At 34.0% G+C, this 7,481-nt stretch overlaps 1 pseudogene; it reads right to left on the bottom strand.

Moving 5' to 3' along the window:
- Positions 1 to 273: 273 nt before the first annotated feature.
- LOC109685482 (eukaryotic translation initiation factor 3 subunit E pseudogene) lies at positions 274 to 1,806 on the bottom strand (annotated as a pseudogene).
- Positions 1,807 to 7,481: the final 5,675 nt, after the last annotated feature.

The raw sequence follows: 7,481 nt of genomic DNA, 5'->3' as shown, positions 1-7,481 counted from the left end.
GTTGGGTTGACTAGGCTTTCACTGATGTTTAGGATAGAGGTATACATGAGGTTAAGAAAGAGATTTTAGGTGTATTAACTAACTGATTCATGGAATCAGGCAATCTTGCAGGGTGATACTCTTTTTATACGTACAGGGATGTGTAATAAACACATCTGTAACTCTGTCACACTTGTTCATTTTCAAATCCTGCCTGATATGTTGACTTTAGAGATTAAAAGAAAAATGTTGAAGTCCCTTCTCATTTGAAAAGGTAATAATGTTTTTCTGCTTCTATTTATTGTATGAATTTGTTCTATGAATTAGCAAGATAGAAAGATTTTTAGCAATAGAATAAGGTTTCATGACATAACCTTGCTGATGAAAAAGAATGTGGAAGAAGTGTCTTGCATTTCTAATGAAATTCCCAATCCACCTTTCAGCTTCTTCTGGAGTTATGTTCAGAAGTCGTGTTCAGAATATACTAATATACTAATTCTGATACACTAGAGTATAAGCAAAAAATTCTCAAATGTAAGAGAGTGGCATTTTCAATGAAATCCTCAAAACAAGCCACCAGGGAGAAATCATTTATAAGCATTAAGATTTTTCTGAGTCCTGTCAAAGTCAAAGTTAACATAGAATGTCAGGCAACAATGGCTCAAGCCTATAATCTTAACTTCTTGGAAATCTGAGATCAGAAAAATCATAATTCCAGGCCAGCCCTGGCAAAATGTTTGCAAGACCCCATCTCAACCAATGGCTGGACACAGTGGTTCACACTTGTCATCCTAGCTATGGCTGGAAGTGTAAAATAGGAGGATTGCAGTCCAGGACAGCCTGGGCCAAAAGCAAGACCCAATCTCCAAAATAACCATGGGAAAAAGGGCTGGGGATGTGAGTCAAGTGGCAGAGTACCTACCTAGCAAGTGTGAAGTCCTGAGTTCAAACACAAGTTCCAACAAGAATAAAGGAATGAATAAATAAACATTAACATATAAGCATTCAACAAATTCTCTAATTGGGTTTTCATATGTGTAAAGATCCTGTTGAGCAACTTTTAATAGATTTTTCAACACCAATACACATTTTCCAGCATACTGTTTGTTGTGACTACAGTGGTCAAACAGAGAATATGTGAACACATTGTGTGAACTGAGGTACTGTGACTGGTAAAGGAAGAGTTCAGTAATATTACTGCCATTGGGATATTAAAGAAAGCAAACAGAGACCAGTGAAAGAGCCATGTTCGTTACCAAAGGGACTGGAGTGGAGAACTCGCATGACTGAGTCCCAGTTCTGCAATAAAATTTCAGTGGCCAGTTTGCCCCAAATTTAACTTAAAGCTTCCTTTCTGTTCCTGGAACCAACACCAAGAAGAGTGGATATTCTGCAACATCTGTGTAATTTCCACTTTCATATTGGAATTTTGCATACCTGTAGAGTGTATCTAAATATTCCTGATTAAACCCGTACTTATATGTCAGGTAGTTCAAATAGCATCTGACCATTCCTGGTTGATTGCATTTGCCTTATAGTTCCTGGATCTTCAAACATCTTCACAATTGGTTCTGTTTCAGCCTGAAGCTGTTTCTGTTGCGCAACAATTGTGATTCTTTTAAGTCTTAAAACATGAAGAATATCATCAAAATAAGGACTTTTGTACATCCATATCAATGTCTTTGATGTTAGTATCATTAGGAAGGTACAATTTCCCTTGTAATAATTCATTTTTATTATATATCTCCTTTACAAAGAGAAACTGAAGGAGCAAAAGACCAGATTTCAATACAAGTGTGTAATGAGAGAAGTCAAGTAATCTGCCATCTTGCCAAAAATAGAGGTGAAGAGGTGAAATTATTTTACAAAGAACTCTCTTTCCTTGGCTTCTTGTAGCTAGTGTTTGACATTGTGTCTAAGGTAGTACAGAACTGTTACATCTGCAGGCAAACTTTGAACAGATCCAGAGATACAACTAGAGATACAGAGAAACAGGAAGCACCCCAATTCAAGGTAGAGCAGTGGTTAACGGTGACTATTTCCAAAGGAAGCAGATTGAGCAAGTCAATAGACTCCTAATGTCCGGGCCTGTGATGTAAACAGCACTGTGGGTACAGTGGCTACAGGAATTAAAATCCTCAGAGCCAGTTCCATGGCCTTACTTTGGATATTTTTTCCTTCTTGATATTCTATAAACTATTTGGTATTCTTGTAATACATTCCTTTTTTACTGAGAAGGGGTTTAATTATATAAAAATCATATTCTGTTTATAAGTGAGAAATATGAATGATATATTTAACCTGGGTTGTCACCAAGATAACAGAAGAAAACAAGAGATAGAATAATTACAGAATTAAACCTAAAGTATGTTAATAATAGTCTATCAATTATAATATACTATATACAGTATACTCAGCATCTACATATATACACACAAATATATACGCACATATATTCACACTTACATGCACATAAAAATTTATGAGTTAACTGTGGTTAAGTACAACTATTCCATACATTTAAGAGTTGCTACTTTTTAAGGAGAATTATACAATTTTTCAAACAAAACGCATTTAATTTCTATAGTGAATTTCCTTCTTCTCATTTCTTCCAAGTTTACTTTAAGCTAGGGGCAGAATGGAAACTAGGCAGCATCTACTAATTTGAATCTGTAATTTCCAATTTAAGTGAGTCATGTTTTTCTTATGGCTATAACCAATATAAAATTTTGTTTCTTTTAAATAAGACAACACCTTTCTTTTCTCCCAGATATAGCAAGGGCGTCATGTGTTGGAAGTGTAAGACTCCCAGTTGGAAATAGACTTTGGTAGAAAAAAAAACAAATGTAAGAACTGGGAACTCTGCCAACGGAGAAATACTAGTAGGAATGCTAAATATTTTCTATGAATTTGACAATGCCATTTGAATTTGAGCTGCCATCAACACATTGCATCCCAATGAATAGCTTGATGAGTTAAGCCTATGAAATGCTAAATAGAATTATAGTAATTCTGAGCCCCCATTAGCCTCGAGTATAATATAACAGATTTGCCATAAAATCAGTATGTGTAATATCACATAGAGATTAAGAAAAATCCTACTACTTGCAGAGGCCAAATATTTGAAGCAGGGACAAATGCATACTCAAACAATTACCCTTATTCCTACTTTAGCCACAATGCTGATTAAATTTTAGGTTAAAAAAACCTTGTTATAATATTATATATCAAAACCATTTCTCAAGTTCTGTTCAATCAACTTGATTAAACATTGGCTCCTTTTTGTCTTTATTCTTTACAGATTTCTTAAAATTCTTTAAAGATTTGTATTCAAATCTTTGCTATGCAGCTTAGATCCTAGTGTTTACTATTTTATACTCTTGCTCATGCCTGACACTTTCTTGTCTTCCTATCTTCACCTTTCCTTACTACTTATGGTGAAAATACTAAACTACAGCCATTAATTCCTCTCTGCTCCAACATTTAATGTTGTGAGGAAGGAATTCATGTATTCTCCCAGACTCTAGCTTTAGTTTATATTTCAATTTCTATATAATATTACTTCAATTTTTTCATTGAGTTCTTTTGTATCAGCAACTGTTTTGAACTTTTCCCTCCAGTCTGCTAACACCTCCTCTTTCCTCTTACATTCAGTAGATTTCATCTCCTTAGTGAATGTAGTGCCCTTGGTAAACACTTCCTTTCAGACAGCATATCCATTTTTTTTCCTGATATCTTTTCCAGTGAATAAATTTCTTCCCTCAAATCCAAAGACAAAATTTCTTCAATTCTACCCCTTTTCCCTAATTTTACTGAAAATACATTTACTTTCATTTTGTTGTGTATTATTTCCTTCAAGATTTGTTTAAACAGCCTCCAGTATCTCCTATCATAAAACACCCTTTTCACCTAATGTCTATCTTAGGCCCTATTACTATTCATAACTAACTTACCAAAATGTGTGGCTTTCACCTTTTTACTACAAATTTAATATGAAACTTTCTTAAATCTGTGTTCTGCTCTTGTTCACTCCTCATGGCAGTCTCTTAACTGCTAAAACAATAACAACAAAAAGAAAACATCCTGTGTCTTTGTTCCTTTCACTTTCTGCAACTCTTGACACTGTTAAAGCACTCCTGTTTTAAAATTATCGTATTTGTTTTCCAGTCTTCCCTTTTCTCAGTATTTTGTAAGCTTCTTGTTCTTTTACAGTTCCTTAGGTGCCAATGTTTCTGTGAATAGTACTTTCTGATTTCTTCTTTGTCTTTACTCACTATCTTTGGGATAGAATGTCAATTCCAACAGTTTCAGTTACCAGCTCTCTATTAACACATCAGCAGTGTTTTAAAAAAGACAAGAATTTGAGAGGAAAAAACAGTGGAAATTTACCACACTGCTGATCATTATTTTTTGCAATACTTGAAATACTGTGTGACCCAAACACTGAGACTTCCCTTTGTCCAGTACTACCTCTTTTTTTCTGTAGATTAGTAAATTACCTAACCTACAGTTACCTAAATTAAATCCTAAGTAAACTGATGACTTCCTTCCTCTAGCTCAGTGTTTACCCACACCCTTCAACTATTTGATCACTAAGTTATTTTCTAAAAGCCTCTAGGATATGATTTCTTCTCTTTATTCCCACTGCTGCTGTCTTTGTCCAGCTCCTTCCTCTCTTGTCTATACTGCTGCCTCAGTATATGCATTTCAGGCACTGCAATATATACTAAAGACATAGTGTTGAGTAAACATTATTTCTTAATCACGTGACTTTCATTTTGAGAGAATATACAGAGAGAAGCAGGGGCAGCTGACAGTCAGGAGGATGGGAGTGGAGAGCGATTTTCCACAGATTTACTAGTTTAGACCACTTTAAAAATAGTTAACATTGGACAATAAATAAAGTGAAGGAGTAACCCATGGATATTTTCAGGGGAAGAGGATTCATAACAAAGAAAACAATCAAAACAAAGCCTCTGTGTGGAATCTACCTGATGTGTTCAAGGAATAGAGTGGAGAACAATGTGACAGGACTACTTCACAGAGGATTTCCGGAGGAGAATGGCACTATTTGACCTATTTTTTAGAATGACTACAATGGCTGCCAAGTGAAAAATAGATACAGGGCAAGAGTGGAGATAGAGGCACCAGGTGAGATATGATAACAAATGATATTTTATTTTTTAAATTCCTCATTTATTTTTACCAAAAACAGTTTCAGAGGACTGTTTTCTCCTACATGCTATTCTAGGAGCATGCCTACACAATTAAACTTTTCTCCTATTCTTTAAATCTTCCCAAATCCAGGCTCAGTCTCACCCCCAAACATCCCTTATCTAGTTGCCTTTCCTTTATAAATAAATGCTTTTAAAATCTTTCCTATTTTTATTTTTTTAAAGTCATTCTTATTTCCTCATATTAGTTTTGAAGTTTCAGTTTGCCCTAAAAATAAGCTTTTTCTGAAATCAGTAAGAGAAAGCATTCCATGTCCACTTTCCAAAAGAAGAAAACCATAGCTTACCTTATTACTTATTGCCATCGCAAGTCACAAACCTTGCCTTTGAAATTTTCACTCAGAGAACCAATTCCCTTTTTTATCCATCTTCCATGCCATATTACAAAGATAAAGGAAATTTACCAAGGCCTCAATGAATTGAAGAATGACATTTAGGTTTCTTAGTTTTTTTTTTTAAACTTCACATGCTTTAACTCCTTTTTCTTTTACTGTATTGTACAGATTCATATAAGTTGCTACTTGTTATAACATTTTATTATGAATCTCTTACCTACTTTCAGGAGCTGGATCTTATCTCTGAGCATCTCTTCCTTAATCATTCTTCTGTTCTTAAATCCTATAGCTTGTCTCTTTCTCTGTCTACTTTGTAACACGTATTTCTGCAATTCAGCTGTAATCTCCTAACCCACAACGCTCCATATCACTTTACCCAGTCTGGGTGCATGATTCATCATAAGAAATACATATGCTGAAGTTTTTTCTACCTTAATTTTATTTTTAATGTATGAAGGATAGAGTACAAACACATAAAAAACACCACTATTGTAGGTGCAGGTGACATAGCCATGAGACAAACATTAACTTAGCTTTTCTGCAACTTTTCTCATTAAGGAAGGTAGACCAAAAAATTGAGTCAATAGGTATATGAAGTAAATGTGTTTATGGTGGTAAGATGTGCTACAGAGAACAAATCAGAATAAGATAATGGGGATAAAAATGGGACTATATTTAAAAGATAGATGGTGGCTCCATCAGGTACTTCTCATAAAGGAATATTTGAACAGAAAGTTGAAAAAAGTAACCTATGCTTATATCTGAGGGAAAATGTTCTTCTAGACTCAAAAACAACATATACAGAGGCCCTGAGGAAGAACCATATTTAGCTTTTATGAGGATGGGCAAAGATGCCAATGTGCTAGGAACAGAGTGGGCTGGAGAAAAGAGACAATGGTAAGAAAGGAATCCAGAGATGTAGCATGCACTCCATTAAAGAATGTGTTTCTCCTTTGCCATATCCAGCCTAGCAGAGTCCCACAGTTCACTACTTTTTCTCTAGTCTTGGTTTGTTATAGTTGATTTCTCATTGAATCTACTTTTAAATGATGCACCTTTTTCAATAAAAATGATTATTTTGCCTTGCATTGATCATCTGTCATGTTCTCCAATATCAATGTTACTGTCTTTCCAAGTTCCTGATGCTGCTCCCCTCAGCATTTGTATAACCTATATACTTTGTAGTGAAACATCTCAAACATACAAATAATTCACTTCAAAATGTTTATCTGTATTTACCTTTTTTTTTCTATTTTACATGTATTTTAACAAAAGAAAAAGAAAAAAGAGAGAAGAAGGAATAAAACTAACATTTGAATTTGTTCTTTTCCTATTATGAAATCCAATATTATCCTATACATTCTTCTATGATGGATTCTATTTCATTATTATAATCTTGTATTTATATCTTTCTTTGTCTACCTTGTTGGTAGGCATGTACATCGTGGGGTGGTACTCAGTCTTATTCTTTTTTTACATTCTTGTATCATAGTATAATTATTAACACATGCTCATATGTGGTCTTAAAATTCTGTTTGAAGAATTTGTCCAGTAATGGAGTAATTGACACTTCCCAAAGGCAATCCCTTGTATTTTTTAATATCTTTGTAAGAAAATGTGTGTTATATTAAGTATGTGGATGGATGAATAATTACTTTTGAATTGCAACTATTTGAATTCTAAATGTTGTTGCTTCTAGAATCATTCACTAAAGAATTAAACTTTAATATACAATATGGCTTCAGTTATGTCATGTCTTCAAATAAGTAAGGCCTGGAGATACTTTTCAAAGCAAATTCTAGGATTCAAAGAATCGCAAACATACATACTTCAGCAAAAATATCTTGGTTTTGTAGAAGAGGATTTCTAAAGGTGACTACACATTTTTTTAGAAAAGATAGATTTTTTTGTTTATTTTTCAAACCTGAGTTAT

Source organism: Castor canadensis, chromosome 8 (assembly GCF_047511655.1).
Source record: "Castor canadensis chromosome 8, mCasCan1.hap1v2, whole genome shotgun sequence".
Taxonomy (NCBI): Eukaryota; Metazoa; Chordata; class Mammalia; order Rodentia; family Castoridae; genus Castor; species Castor canadensis.
The sequence above is the reverse complement of the archived record's forward strand: the minus strand, read 5'-3'. Positions and strand labels throughout refer to the sequence as shown.